Source organism: Monodon monoceros, unplaced genomic scaffold (assembly GCF_005190385.1).
Source record: "Monodon monoceros isolate NGI ecotype Baffin Bay Population unplaced genomic scaffold, NGI_Narwhal_1 Super_Scaffold_3, whole genome shotgun sequence".
NCBI lineage: Eukaryota > Metazoa > Chordata > Mammalia > Artiodactyla > Monodontidae > Monodon > Monodon monoceros.
Genome location: NW_021703780.1, coordinates 74,836,529 through 74,853,497, shown reverse-complemented (window position 1 = coordinate 74,853,497; position 16,969 = coordinate 74,836,529). Strand labels below are relative to the sequence as shown.

The following is a 16,969-nucleotide window of genomic DNA, read 5'->3' as shown; positions in this document are numbered from 1 at the left end:
TAGCTCTCTTAGAGATAACCTTAATTGAAAACTTCCTTTGTGCTAAGCACCATTTTTTTTTTTTTTTTGCGGTACGCAGGCCTCTCACTGTTGGGGACTCTCCCGTTGCGGAGCACAGGCTCCGGACGCGCAGGCTCAGCGACCATGGCTCACGGGCCCAGCCGCTCCGCCGCATGTGGGATCTTCCCGGACCGGGGCACGAACCCACGTCCCCTGCATCGGCAGGCGTACTCTCAACCACTGCGCCACCAGGGAAGCCCCTAAGCACCATTTTAATCCTTTAATTTAATCCTTTAATCCTCACAATACCCCTACAAGGTAAGCACCATTGTTCAATGCATTTTAGATGACCAAAATCGAGTTTTATAAGTTAACTGATTTGCTCAAGGTCACATAGGTAGGACATGGCAAAGTCATGTCCAAGCTCGGGACAGGCCAGTAAGTAAATTGTTCAGGACTCTATAATTCAGTCTTCTACAATGGCTCATTCTTCTTTGCCATCAAGCTAAGTCGGTATGAGAGACATAAATGCCCTCTAAAACAGTGAAAGAAAGATGGCGATGAGACTCAAAGTACCAAATGTCAACAGAGGAAGGGAAAAGCAATGAAAATATCACAAATAGCTCAACTGCAAGCTTGTAAAGGGCTTCAACTTGCAGACAGCTAGAATAGCCATACACACTAGCCAAAAGCAAAACTGTAAAGTAGATAAAACTCAAGCATTGTCAGTCTCCATGAAGCCTCACAAACTGCTGATGAGAAAAAATTATCCCAAACATGGAAATAAGGTAAAGAGAATGCAGCATGTCCTTTCAGTGTCACATTGGGGCTGTATTTAACAAAATCATCCCAAAATTATTTAATTCCTAGGGGAATGTATCATTGTTTGACTTGCTATTCACTATGATTAAAGGCCAGGCTTGGTGAAGTTACAGATTAAGCTGCAGATTTAAAACCAGTTTCAAAAAAGAAAAGTAGTTACAGTTTTATAACTCTGTAGGATATTAACCAGTGTTGGATCAAACCTAGCAACCATATTCTGACATTCCTTATTAGCCAAAACTACACACTGGGGACTTCCCTGGTGGTGCAAGAGTTAAGAATCCACCTGGCAATGCAGGGGACAAGGGTTCGAGCCCTGGTCCCACATGCCACAGAGCAACTAAACCCGTGAGCCACAACTACTGAAGCCCGCGTGCCTAGAGCCCATGCTCCACAACAAGAGAAGCTACCGCAATGAGAAGACCGCGCACCACAACGAAGAGTAGCCCCTGCTCGCCGCAAATAGAGAAAGCCCACGGGCAGCAATGAAGACCCAATGCAGCCATAAATTAATTAATTAATTAATTTTTTAAAAATACAATAAAATAAAACTACACACTGCCTCCAAATGCCCTTCCAACCAGCTTTGCCATATTATTGTTTGCCACATTAATTATTTGAATTTGAATTCTGTTTGAGTAAAGGGTCATGGTTTTAACCTTTTGAACACTGTAACTGGACACTGCAATTCCTTAAACCACTGTCCCAGGCAGCTAGACTCCAGGCCTATCCCTCTCCTTGCTTCCATCTCCAAACTTCTGTAATCAGGAACATGCCACAGAAAATCAAAATTAAATTCTACACTTCAATCTTAGTAAGTGGGAACACCTTAACACATCAGAAACTCAGGGAAAACAGTGTAATAGAGGAGATTTCTGGCCATGCAAATATGCAATAATAACCCTAATGCTGAAACTTTAGGCATCGAAATAGGTAATTTAAAGGAGACAGAATTCAAACACTAGTCTTTAATGGTTTATCAGATGGTCTTACAGACATCATATATGTTCCAGGTAAGAAAGTATCTACTTACAATTAGGTTTTGCAATATTTTGGTGTTTCCCATTTAATAGCAGTACAGTTCCAATAAAAAAATCCTTAATACAAGTGAGATTAGATAATACATTCCCTTAAAATTATTCATCCAATTTTTCTTGATATACTCTAACAATTAATGGTTTTCAACCATTAATTCACTCACACCTCTATCCACAGTGAAAAAAAAAAAAACCTACCAAATCATAAATCAAGAGATCCTTTCACTTTAAAGGGATGGTAAACAGCAGACAGCAGGATAAACAGACACCCAAAAGACAAAGCCACTACACAGAAGCCACAGTAATGAAACTTGGCTGAAGTCTGAAGTTAAGAACTGCAGCTCCTCTCAGATTTATGTTACAAGGTCACAGAGTATGATGATTCACTGGAAATATTTAAACTAGAGAGGTTAGATTAAACGTGTGGGGAAGGCCGGCTCTCCACCACCCATCTCAGCCACAGTCATAAACTTCTGGCTCTTCTCCGGCTAAAATTCAACAGTGCCTTGTTTGATACCAGGAAGGCAAACCCAGCGTTGCTGCTACCATGTGCTTATCCTAAACCCAAGGCAGATAACACTCACATTTCACAGCACTCTCCTGCTGAGCCAGGCCTTGTCCTCTCCATCCGGCTCAAAATTGGATTCCAGAAAGAGAGTACAATAAAACAGATTGTAAGCAGACATCACTAATCCATTGAAAGTGATCCTCAGGATAAAATGTGCCACATTAAAGCCAGGACTTCTCAAGGAACTCTGAGGTTATTTGAAATGATCACAGTGATCAATCCAGGCAACAACAAAAAGCGGGGAGGGGACAGAGAATCAAGTTTTCAAAAGAGAATATCATCAGAAGCAAGGAGGAGAGTGTGAGGAATCAGTCTACCCAAGATTAAGACTTGTTATATAGCCACAGTAACCAAGACTGTGGTATTAGCAGGCAGACAGACACTAGATCAATAGAACAGAAAAGAAAACCCATAGAGAGACGTGCACTGTACAGTCACTGATTTTTGACAAAGGTGCAATAGTAATTCAATGTAGGAAGGACAGTCTTTTCAAAAAATAGTGCTAGAGAAATTGGACGTCCATAGGCAAAAGAAGAAGAAAGGGAAGGGGGAGGGAGAGGGTGAGGGAAGGGGGAGGGAGAGGGGAGGGGAGGGGAGGGGAGGGGGAGGGGAGGGAAAGAGGGTGGAAAGGGGGAGGGGAAGGGAAGGAGGAGGGGAAGGGGGAAAGGAGGAGAAGAAGAAGAGTCTTCTTGACCTAATATTTGTATAAAATAAGAGGTTTAACTCAAAATGGATCATAAATTTTAATATTAGATATAAAACTATAAAACTTTTTAAGGGGTAGAACAAGAGATGATCTTCTGGAACTGGGGCTTGGTGAAGAGTTCCTGGATATGACACCAAAAGCATGATTCAGAGGAGGAGAGATGAGTAAGTTAAATTTCATCAATATTAAAAGCATTTGCTCTATAAAGGTGCTTGTTGAGAGGATGAGGGGACAGGTTACAGAATGAGAAAAAACATTTGTAAACCACATATCCGACAGTGGACTACTATCTGGAACGTATAGAGAATGCTCTAAACTCAACAGTAAAAAAAAAAAAAAAAAATCCAATTCGAAAGTTAGCAAGCGAAACGAAGAGATATTTCACCAGAGAGGATGGCAAATGAGCGCATGAAAGGATATTCAACATCATTAGTCATAAGGGAACTGCAAATTACAACCACAGTGAGATATTACTGCACACCTATTGGAAGAGCTAAAATGAAAAACAGTGACAACTCCAAAAGCTGGTGGGGATGCAGGAAAGCTGGATCTCTCCCTCACGGTGGATGGGAATATGGCATCATGGTACAGGTTTTCTGGAAAACAGTTGGGCAGTTTCTTTAAAAAAAAAAACAACACACATTTACCATATGACCCAGCAATTGTACTCCTTATGTATTTATCCCACAAAAGTGAAAACTAATGTCCACACAAACACCTGTACACAACTATTAATAATTAACTTTGTCCGGAAGCAACCAGGAATTGGAGGAAACAAAAAAAAAAAACTTCCTTTAAAAGGTGAATGTTTATACAAACTGTGGTACATTCACACCAAGGAATACTGCTCAAAAACATGGTGGAGTGAACTACTGGTGCACACAATCACTTGGATGGAGATCAGGGACATTGTGCTGAGGGGAAAAAGCCAATTTCAAAACGTCACATTCTGCATGATTCCATATATATAACATTCTCAAAATGACAAACTAGACAGATGTAAAACAGATTAGTGGATGGCAAGGATTGGGGATGGTAGGGGGAGGAGAACTGTGTGATTGTAAAGGGGTAGAATGAACACGATCTTTGTGGTGATGGAATCACTCCACAGCTTATTCCAGTGGTGGCTAAAGCAATCTACATATGTGATAAAATGGCAGAGAACTATACACACATTGTACCAATGTCAGATTCCTGTTTTTGATACTGTAACTATAATTATATAACATTGAACCAATGGAAGAAACCTGGTGAGGAGTACATGGAACCTCTCTGGACTAGTTTTGCACCTTTCTGTAAATTTACAATGTTTTCAAAATTAGAAGTTATAACAAGTAAACGCCTTTGACAGCTAGTCTAACACTGGCCATAATTTTTGCTTTTTAACCAACCCATTTTGATATCTCCACATGGAAATAAAGAAATCATACCAGGCAAAATGTATGTTTAAAGACAATGACTCAGCCATAAAAAAGAACAAAATAATGCATTTGCAGCAACATGGATGGACCTACAGATTGTCATACTGAGTGAAGTCAGACAGAGAAAGACAAATATCACATGGTATCACTTACATGTGGAATCTAAAGAAAGGTACAAATGAACTTATTTACAAAACAGAAATAGAGTCACAGATGTAGAAACAAACTCATGGTTACCAAGGGCAAAGTGGGGGGGAGGTAAATTGGAAGACTGGGATTGACATATACCCACTACTATACGTATTTAAAATAGATAACTAATAAGGACCTACTGTACAGCACAGGGAACCCTACTCAATACTCTATAATGACCTATATGGGAAAAGAATCTAAAAAAGAGTGGATACATGTATATGTATAACCGATTCATTTTGCTGTACACCTGAAACTAACACAACATTGTAAATCAACTATACTCCAATGAAAATTTTTTAAAAAAGAAAGAAATCCCTGATCCCCTGGTCAATCATGCCCATTTCTGCATTGTCTTTTCAAAAAAAAGAAAAAAAAAAGAAAAAGAAAATTAGACCATGACAGTTTTCATTTTTCTTATTCTCCCCCAAAATGTACACACATATCCTATTTACAACAGTAATATCAAGGGGTGGGGGAGGGGAAGGAGAGCAAGTGACATTTAGCCATTTCTTGGAAATATACCCCCTAGATAATCTGACCATGAAAATAAATGATGTTGTGATAGGAAAAATGTAGAACAGCCGCCATTACTTTAAATTTCCTGTTGATCATCTGATAAAACACTGGGAAATAAAATAAGAATGCATTAACACACATTACCAGGCCTTTGAACAATGTACCAATTAAGGAATGGATTATATAATTTCTACAAAATAGACATTAAGAAAGGAAACATGCAAAGATCTAAATATTTTGCCTAGATTGAATACTGAATAGTTCTAACCCAGGGACAGATTACAAAAACCAACTCTTTAAAATTAATTATCCATATCCACCCATCCACCCGAACCCTCTCCCCAAAACTTTAAATTCCATTTCTATCCCTCAGATCATTTAAATTAAAACAACGTTACTCTCTGTGGACCGGCACCTTTATACAGTTTACATACTAAGCATCTGTGTGCCAGACAGTATACTAAGCCATTTTTTTAAGGCAATCTATTTAAGTTTGAAATTTTAACCAAAATAAACAATGTTAAAAAATTCACTATTATTAATTCCCCAATCACACTATCACACTAACAGTTTCATTTTGGAGCTGTAATAAAGAAGTTAAGGGAAAACAGGACTATAAATTTGCTATTGACTTTCATATTTCACAGTTGCTTAGACTATGAAACTAGCAGGAGAGACTTCTACACAAACAGAGCTCCCAATGCCCAATTCTAATCCCAGCAAGCGGGTTAGATGCTTATTCTATACCTGCCCCCCACCTTACCCGGCCTGCTTCCCCCTCCAGGTCAGAACCCACACTGACTTGCCTGAGTCCCCCCTGCCCCACCCCGGCCCCTCCACCACTCAGCTGTGAGCTTCAAGGAGGCTGACTTAATTCACAACACCGGGTACGTGGGCCAAACTGGCCTTCCGATTTCTCTCAGTCTGGATGCCACATTGTGTGGAGCTCCATTTTGCCACCTCGAAAACAACATCTCTGAGGACAAATCTGATGCACAGGTGACAGAAGAAAGATGGTAACAACCTGCATTCGCAATGAACTTGGCTAGCCACTGATTACCTGGAAACCTACTATCTCTGGATCTCTAGTATGAACAATAACATTTATTTTCTCACTGCTCAGATTTGGGTCTCTCCTGACTTGCAGCTGAGAGCATGTTAAGTGATGCATGGGTCTTGCTTACATGGCAGCCCAACCAGGGGGTGGTCTCTGTAGGTATTAAGAGAATCAAGTCCTCCAGGCATTTCATGACTTCGGGAAATATACATGACATGGTGTTAGAAATGAAAAAGAGAACACAAAATTGGTCCTAATATATGTTGCTTCTTTTTGATCTTTAATGACCGCAAAATATTCCATCGTGTGAATAGCCAAGCCCCACGGTCAGCCGATATGTTACTTGTGTGGATAGCCAAGCCCCACGGTCAGCCGACGTGTTACTTTGTAAGACTTAACTCTGGACACTTCTCTGCCATCTGCCAGGATAAAGGCCCAATAACTTCATTCATCAATTACACAGTGACTCTGTAGTGAACGGCACATCCTTGAGTTTGTAGACAGGTATATACATTTGGAGGCAGCTCTAACCCAGACTTCTCAGAAACCATTGCATCCTTAAACTCACCATCAAATCTCAAATGGTTAGTAGTACAATCAAATCTGATGACTCTATTGCTTAAAGCACTAAAACAATTCAGCTTGCAATTCTAATGTAAGCATCCAACTGGAACAGTAACCCACACTCCAAGAGTCCCAGATAACGGCCAGTGACCAGGAACAGAAATGTACAATAATTCCAGCTAGGGCAGAATCAAGACTGGAGGGCAAACTTTGGTGAAAATTTATTATGCTTGGCTGAATTTACAATGTAGTTGAAAGGCAAGAAGAAGTTAAATAATCCTGTAAGACAATCACCAGAGAGATGTCTGATTAAGTGCCTAGCAAACAGAAGAGACAATAAATTAAAATTATGAGCGAGAAGAGTGAACTTACAGAGATCACAGGTAAAATACTTAAATAATCAAGGTTAACACAGCAGAAACAAGTGACAAATCTAATAGGCTAAATTATAGCAGCCTGTGTCTGGCAACTGGATACTTCAGAAGTCTTTGGGGGCTTCCCTGGTGGTGCAGTGGTTAAGAAGCCACCTACCAACACAGGGGATACAGGTTCGAACCCCGGTCCAGGAAGATCCCACATGCCGCGGAGCAACTAAGCCCGTGCGTCACAACTACTGAGCCTGCGTGCCACAACTACTGAAACCCGCGCACCTAGAGCCCGTGCTCAACAAGAGAAGCCACCGCAATGAGAAGCCCGCGCAGCACAACGAAAAGCAGCCCCCCGCTCACCTCAACTAGAGAAAGCCCAAGAACAGCAACGAAGACCCGACACTGGCAAAAATAAATAAATAAATATTTTTAAAAAGGAAAAAGAAAAAAGTCTTTAACTGTATTTTCCAATGACTGGGATTAATCTACAATTAGAGATCAGCTTTAAAATCTAGCAACTAGATGTACAGATTTCTCTCCTGGCATTGTTCAAATAAACTCTACTACTATTTACTTCGTGCCTATCATGTGCTGTAGATACATCAGTGATAAGTCTCTACCAGGGATTCAGGATGGTAGTAGCCCTTAAAATGGAAAGAAATGAATAGAAGGAGGTGTGAAGGCGCCTTCTGTGGTGCTACTGATGTTGTTTCTTGATCTGGGGGCTGGTTATATGGGTGTGTTCAGATTGTGATCATTCATGGAGTTGTTCACTCTGATGTGTACACTTTTCCATATGCATGTTGCCATTCAATAAAAATGAACAATCCCTCTGCCATCACGGTGCTTACATTCTCAGGAGGTTGGATATGGAAGGGAGAGAGGAGAGAGAGTAAATAAGTTAAAATAAAATCAATAGAATGCCAAAAGACACTCGGGAGGAAAAAAGCACATCAGAGAGAGGAGATAGGACAAGTCAGGAGTGGGCTATAATTTGAGAGGGAGTGGGCAGAGAAGGCCTTCCAAACATGGGACATCTAAGCAAAGACCCACAGGCAGTCCCAAACAAGTCATGCAGGTCTCTGGAAAAGATCACTCCAGGCAAAAGGAAAAGCAATTACAAAAGACTGAGGCAGGGGTTTCCCTGGTGGCGCAGTGGTTAGGAATCCGCCTGCCAATACAGAGGTCACGGGTTCAAGCCCTGGTCCGGGAAGATCCCACATGCTGCAGAGCAACTAAGCCCGTGCGCCACAGCTACTGAGCCTGCGCTCTAGAGCCCGTGAGCCACAACTGCTGAAGCCTGGGCGCCACAACTACTGAAGCCCATGCACCTAGAGCCCGTGCTCCACAACAAGAGAAGCCACCTCAATGAGAAGCCCACGCACCACAACAAAGAGTAGCCCCCACTCGCCACAACTAGAGAAAGCCCACGCGCAGCAACGAAGACCCAACACAGCCAAAATAAAATTAATAAATTAATTTACAAAACAAAAAAACGCTGAGGCAGGAGGGTGCCTGGGACTGGGATGTGTGACGATCAGTGAGCGAGGCCAGTGTGGCTGAAGCAGAGCGAGCGAGGGGTGGAGAAGTAGAGGGGGGTTAAAGAGGGGACAGGAACTGGATGCCATAGGTGCTTGATGCTTATGGTAAGAACTATCGCTTAAGAAGAGGGATGTGGCTCAGAGGAGTGACAAGATCTGAGTTAATGTTTTAAAAATACTCTGCATGCTCTGATTCCAGATATACAGAGACCCTTTTGTTTTTAATAATGCAGATCAACTTTCATCATGACAGCACTGTACACAAGAGAATGCTTACGAGAAACACAGAGGCTCCCTGTTTAGAATCATTTCATTCAACACAGTTATTTATCCACTTCTTTGATAAGTGAGAGTCAGAGAACCAACACCAAAGCACATGTTTTCTGACTCTGAGTTTCTATTTTTTTCTACTGTAATTCTTTTTGTAACTAAGCAAAGTGCCGGCTTTCAGTTTTCCTCGATTTAGTCATTCCACAAGTATTTACAGAGGCCCTACTATGCGTCTGGCAGGAGTGAACTAGCAGGGAGGGACTGGCCCTTGAAGTTAACAACAGGCCACTGTGATCCAAGGAGTCAAGAGTTATGTTACCAGAAGGGTAGCTGCATGGGAGGAGTACCTGATTCTGAACTTGAGGCAGGAAGGAAGGCTTCCCGGAGGAAGTGAGAGCCAAGGTGAGGCCAATAGGACAAATGGCTTGGTGCAACGGAGACCAGAAAAGTAACACAGCCCATGGACTGGCACACAATAAGTGACGAACCCAAGTGATACCACCATTATAACTTCACAATTCCTACCCCTACTCACCAGCCCATGTAATGCTGGTGAAGTCCACTGTGGATTATTGAAGCATCTTACTCTGAGTCTGGCATGACTCCCAAGGAGTAAGATCTCTAATTCTGATTCCACTAATTTGGAACTTGTGATCCTTTGGGGCAGGGATTAGTTTGGCCTTGTCTAGGAAAAGGATTTTCAATACAAATTAAAAGGAAAGTGATAAACTAGTGTAGGAAACCAGTCTGATACACTTCAGACACAGAAATCAGCATATGAAGCACAGGCCAGGCAAATCAGACTCATACGGTGGCCAGAGAGATGTTTCAGTAGAGCAGCGTTTCTTGATTTCAGCACTTTTGACATTTGGGGCAGGAGAATACTTCAGTGGGGGCTGTTCTTTTTATTTTTTTTTTTAATTTTATTGAAGTATAGTTGATTTACAATATTATATTAATTTCTTCCGTACAGCAAAGTGACTCACCTTCATATATGTATATATACATATATATATATGTATATATATACATATATATATTCTTCTTCATATTCTTTTCCATTATGGTTTGTCACAGAATACTGAATATAGTTCCGTGTGCTATACAGTAGCACCTTGTTGTTTATCCATCCTATATACAATAGTTTGCCTCTGCTAGTCCAAACTCCCATTCCTTCCCTCCCCTACCCACTGAACCCCTCAGTAGGGACAGTTCTGTGCCCCGTGGGATGCTGTGCAGCACTGCTGGCCTCCAACCACTAGATGCCATTAGCAAGCCCCTCTGTGACAGCCCAGAATGTCTCCAGACATTGCCAAATGTGGCCTGAGTAGCAAAATCGCCCCTCCAGTTGAGAAACACCACAATAATGAGGAAACTACAGACCTTTTGGAGTTTTCGAAGGAATACAAGGGAGAACAGAAGCAAGAAAGGCAGGAACTTGCTGCTTCTCCTGACCCAGGACACTTTTCTGTCATTTAATAAAGGCCCATTAAAGTGTGGATCAGAGAAACTCAACTGTTAGCTCCACTTTCCCCAAGCCTCACACACACATAGAATCGATTCAGAGACAAGACTTCAGATCTGAGGTGAGGAACACATAACTGCTATGAAGAGGAAAATGGCATGAGAAGATGAAAAAGAGAGTAAAGAATCAAAATGGGGAAAGATGGGCCACCACACAGATTTATTCTACTTCCTGCCGGTTCCCTTTCTTTGCCACTACCAAGGCTGCCACCAAAGCCCGGACCTCAGGGTACACTGTGGAGGACGGCTGGAGAACAGCCTACAGAAACCACAAAGCACAGAGAGGAAGGGCATGAGCTCTGAGGATGCCAATCCCCGGAAGCTTTTGCAGGAAAAGGCCTCCATACTCAGTTATCCCCAAAACTCCAAGGTCAAGGCCCCTTGATGAATGCTTGAGAATATCTGGACTCTTTTAATTCAAGAGCCTTTCCTCAATTACATCTTCATATACAACACTAGTTAATAAAGAAATTCTTTTCCCAAAATGTGTACGTTTCTTACTCAATTGCCCTTTTTCTCTCTCTGTGGTAAGATTTTATGGCTCAGCAGGAGGCAAAGCAACGTAATGTTTCATGTACGGAATCCTTGCTGCTTGTGAAAGCTTTTTACAAGAGTGGAAGAGAAAATTCTTGCCTAAAATGAGGCTTAGGGATTTCTAGGGCTTTCAGTAAAGCCAGGTGATGGCTGGTGTCTGTACCATTCAAGAGGGAGCGCTGGGGACAATTTATAAAACCAATAAAGCCCTAACTGGTAAGAATTCAATGTTGATTACTGATTCCCTATCAACTTAAGACCCAAACTTCAAATTCACTGTGCACATCACAATTCAACGACTGCTCCAAGTCAATAATCGTATTGAATTCCATGCTTCTATTACAAATGGACAAGGAAGAGAGGGGACAGAACACCTGGCCAAAAGGTCCTCGAAACCTTGCTGTAAAATCCAGCTCTCCAAGGCAAGCTCGTCAAGCTCTCCTGGAAGTCCCTGGGCCACTTCAGTGCCCTCTGCCTTCCAAAGGGCCTGGTTTATAGTTGCCAAAGAAAAGTTACTAAGTCACAGAAGCACGAATTTGGTCCCCAAGCTGCTGTTCAGGACACACCAAATTTCCCTGATTTGTTTCAAGGCAACAGAGATACTGGCAAAATTTCCATCTTCCCTGCTTTCACTTCGATCTCAAAAATAAATATAAAGGAGTCCGGGATTTTAAAGCTAAAGGACAGTATCAAAACATCACACCGTTTTAACTCGCTAAAGCCAAAAGAGCATTAAAGTAGATAAGGCATGTGGATCCCAGCCTTCCCCAGCATGCAGTAGGAATCTGCCTGGAATTTTGCAATTCACTTCTACGCCCCATTACAAAGGGCCAAAGTGAAGCAACGTTAAGAATACAAAAGGAATCTTTTAATAAAATAAGTATTGTCATTAATCTAACAAATTCTTCCCTGAATATAACAGGTCAACAGTTAAGAGAACGAAGTTGGAGTTTCTAAATCTGTTATGGTTCTCTGAGCCTTACTTTTTCTTGTGTTTGGTTCAAACACGAGTTTAATATATTCTAACACCTATAAAAAACAAACTATTCCTTACAGCAACACCTACTGTTTCTACTTCAAGCATACAAGTAAAGTAGGTATCAATTTACTGTTTACGGGAACGAAGGAGTGATTTTGATTTACCATAGAACTAGTTTTGAGGCACAGATCTCTCAAGTTCTGGGTCTTCTTGCCTTTGGCCCAGGGAATTTGGGCCCTAGTTTCCTCATCTGTAAAATGGGTAGAATAACAGAATATATCTCATTGGGTTGTGGTCAGAATTATGCATTGCACTTAGGAAGCACTTAATAAACTGTAACCATAACTATTATTACTACTATTCTACTTTCCTTTGGGCATTCAGAGATGAAGCACAGGAGGCATAGAAAAGTAGCTACAATGGACTGTTCAACTTAAGAGGCACAAAAATTTTTTTAGAACATGTGATTCCAAGAAACATTTATGAAAATTGGACAAGAGCATCGATACATCTTTTGCAACAAGAGCTAGAAGAGCTTAAGACAAAGAAATAAGTCAACAAAATAGGTTATGGAGTCAATGTCTCTAGGAATTTTTATAACAAGATTAGGCAAATATTTTTACAAAATGGTTTAAGCACAAGTTGGTTTTTCCGCCCTAAAATGCTGTGAATATAAGACACTTCATAACCCTACATGGAGAGTAGATGGTGAGGACACTAATAAGGACATTAATAAATATACCATTTCTTTATAAGAAGGGACAATCATTGGAGTTCATGACTTAATAATAATCCCGAATGCTTATAAAATATACTGCTTTCCCACAGGGTAGATGATCTCATATGTTTTGCTTTGCTTTGTAATAAGAAATTGATTTCTCTCTTCAGGTTGAGACGTTTCCCTGATAAACACCCAAATTCACTAGGTTTCCAAAGATATTAGGACTGTACAGGTAAATTATTCATAAGGAAAAACCATAAAATGACCACGAGATAGCACTTCAGAGGCAGAAACATACCTCCACAGGGTTCAAGACGACATTAGACTCTTAGAGTTGAGACTTAAGCCCCAAATTCTGGGAAAACGGCAAACAAATCATTCCCTAAAGAGTTTTAAAGGGAAGGGGAGTGGCAGGTGGCAGTGCAGCAAAGAATGAAAAGCCATTTCCTCAGCTTCCGTGTGATTCTGCTGTGTTTTTTTTTTTTTTAGTTTTATTGGAGTATAGTTGATTTACAATGTTGTGTTAATTTCGGCTGTACAGAAAAGTAACTCAGTTGTGTCTGTGTGTGTGTGTGTATATATATATATATATATATATATATATATATATATATCCTTTTCCATTATGGTTTGTCACGGGATGTTGAATATAGTTCTCTGTGTTATACAGGACCTTGTTGTCTATCCATCCTATATATAATAGTGTGATTCTCCTCTGACCATGTGATTCTGGATGCCATTACATAGAAACGCCTATTAGGGAGTCCAGGGCTACATCACCACAGGGAGGACCCTCTCCATCTATTACGTCATTATGTCCCCCTGATACCTAGCACAGGACCCTGTGCACAGCAGGCACTCACAGAGCATCAGTTGATGGATCTGTGAACTGATAAATACAGAATTAGCGCTCACTTCTTGAGGGTGGGAAATTCAATACCAAAAAGAAAAGAAGACTGTTGGTGGGAAATTAGTATGCACTCCATTGCTTTTGAGAACACACCGTAGTGTGATCATGTGTTGTCACTGTCTTCTTGTATTTCTTTCCTTTTTGTTTCTTTTCGATGTTCACCATCCATCCCCCATCCCAGCAGCAGCTTTAATTCTTTTTTGGAAAAGTATGTTCCCTTCACTGTAGACAGCTAAATAGTTGACCCAGATAAGATGCACCCAGTATAGGAGCTGAAGAGCAATGGTCCAGGACACATGATCTACACCTCGACCCTGCCCTCATGCCACCTCTAAATCACGAATGAGCTCCTTAAGGAGAAAAGGCGAGGCTGGACATCATTGTCCCAGGCAGCAGGAGCTGCACCTTTGACCAGACTCCCAGCTCCAAGTGTGCTGTCCTCCAGCACTCATTTCCTAACCTCCTAGAACTGCTTTGTTCCCTGCCCACAGCCAACGTTGATACTTCAGTTGCCTCTATTCCAGGAGCTCCTGATAACCCTCCGAAACACCTCAATCAACTTAAGTTGCCCAGGCTTGGTTTCTGTTGTTTACAAACCAGCAAAACAGACCAGAAAAACCAAAGTAACACTTGCAAAGGAAAAGACAGTGATCTCTTTATCAGGTTTAGGTCCAGGTAACAGCAATGAAAATGCCAAAGCAACAGTGGCTAAAACAAGATACAGGATTACTTTTCTCTACCTCAGGGAGGTCTGGGGATGGTGAAGCATTCCATAGTAAGAGGGCTCATGTGGCACCTTTGAATAAATTAGAAAAAGGTACCCCCCCCCCCAGGGGAAAGCAGCCCTGTAGGTACACGGCTTTGTAAGCACGTGATCCTTTTGTGGAAAGTAAAAGGCCTAACCCTTCTCCATGTACACTCCTTGAGAAGCGGAGCGTGGATTGAATTTCAGTCCCTTAATTAACCTCTCAGCCAGAGGCCTTTCTGCAAGAAATATTGCAGAAGTATATACACAGTGTTGCCTATACTGCTTCTATCTTGTGACTCTGCTATCTTCTACATGTAATACCAACCTCAAGGTCTTAGGTAACAGCTCAAGATTCAGCCACCAAGTCCACATTCTGCCCAACAGGAAGGAAGAAGAGATAAAGGACATGCCTCTCTCCCTTTAAGGGCACTTCCTAAAAACTACATGCTATTTCCACTTACATTCAGTCAACTAAAATTTAAATCACACCTAACTACCGAGGCGGACGGAAGGCCGGTCTTTATTCCACGCAGCTTTGTGTTCACTTAGAAAAACACAGCTTCTGTTACTGAGGAAGAAGAGAAGAAAATCAGCAATCTCTAGACCACTATCTGAGGTTTGGCTAATACACTGGTATATGACAAAAGGTAGGCTGTGGCCTCTTCTTGAGGTTTTCAGAAGTGTGACACCGTCGATGTCTCACAAAATATATTAATAGATGTAGAGTTCATACATTCAAAAACCAGAAAGAACTTACTAGAAAGGTTTTTAGAGGTCATTCAGTTCAAATCTCTCATTTGAATATTAATGTTTCATAACATATGCCACTGCAAAGATATATCTCTGTATTTTAAAAATATGGTATTATCACTCATTTGTAACCTACCAATCCTTTGTTAATTATTACAACAAATGCTTTAATGCCTTTTTAACATTTAAATCACCTGTGCAATTAGCACAATGTCTAATAACAAAGGGAAATGGGCACATAACTTTTGCAAGCCATTTAATAAGAGTGTGGATGCCTCATTGCCACGTAATAGATAAGGTGACCACCTTCTACGAACCAAAAACTGGGACACCGCCTGCCACACACAGAAATGATGGTAAGCACTGCTGAATGCCGGGGCCAGCGTGTAAAAGCTGGAAATCTATTTAACTACTAGTATTACTAACTTTCAGAAAAATCCTATTACACTAAATTAGAGGAGGGGGTTGAGAATCGTAATCACCTGAATATAAGCTCAACGGTAAAGGGTTATTTATCTGTCTCATTGTCTCCTGTACCCCACCTTGGCTAGCAAAATGCCTGGTACTTACAGAGACTTAAAAATATTTGTTGCTTCAAAGGATCTGTCAAAACTCTGGTAAGAACTTAAAAGATCCAAAACCCAAAGACACGCATTCTAGGAATTTGTGAGACACCATAAAATCAAAACAAAACAAACAAACAATAAAATAGATGATGAAAGGGGATTTGTGGTGCCAGATAGGAATTCCGGAAGTTGGTAAAAGGTTATCACTGCTCTCAAAACCCCCAGAACATGAGGAAACATGACTCATCTAATTTCCCAGAGTATTTACTCAATAAACTACTGACACACACCGAGCATAATGCCATGTGCTAAAGCTACTACGTATGACTTCCCTTGCATGTTTTTGTAGTTTTGCTACATATATAAGTATGCATACACAAAACAAGGTATTACTTTAGGTAGGAAAGAAAGGAGTATAGCTTAGGGACATAGCAATTCTCTAGTGTTATCTCCTTAAAAAAAAAAATCTCTTAAACAACTGTGTTGGGCTGCACCCCACAGGCCTACAAGGCCTGTGCTTGCCCAGCTTCAAAACCAAAGAAAGAGACCAGAGTCAGTAAGAGAGACATCAGTAGTTAAATAGATGGGGGAGCTTACACGTCTGAAGCAAGGTCCTGGAGCAACACCCCACCGTGTGCGTTGCACAGCCGGCAGAACACGAAGGCAGTCTTCACTTGCGGGGTGGGAGGGAGGAGCGAGGATTACCAGTTATAAGGGAAGTGACATTGACATCAGGTGGGCTCATTAGTTACCAGGGGAACCAGCAGAGGAGCACGCAGCTCACTGCCCCTTTGATAAGAACAATCACCAGCTGGCCTGAGGCAAGTGCCTAGGAAGGTCAGTCATGTGCCTAAGCTATAGGTGAAGCAGGCACTGTTTGGGCAGGGGATGGACACAGAGCAAGAGAACAGCCATCTTGAGTGGCCTGACCATACACACTGTGACAAAATATTACCATCTGTTAAATGTGAGTATATGGTGTATTTTCTCTAAGTAAAAAGTTTCCATAATTCAAATTTTAAAAAATAATTATGACAGTTAAGCTAGTAGCAAAAGCTTTTTCTAAGAAAATAAGAACATTAATAACATTTTGCCTAATGGGCCATTTTTTCCCCAGAATAACATCTTTCTAAGTTGAAGGAAACAGACAGGATTCACCTGTGGTAGCCACA

General features: G+C 41.2%; 1 protein-coding gene across 5 annotated transcripts in view; it reads right to left on the bottom strand.

Annotated features, from left to right (window-relative positions):
• The window catches only part of PTPRG (protein tyrosine phosphatase receptor type G), a 730,377-nt gene that overhangs the window by 572,471 nt on the left and 140,937 nt on the right, over positions 1 to 16,969 (bottom strand). The window lies entirely within an intron of this gene.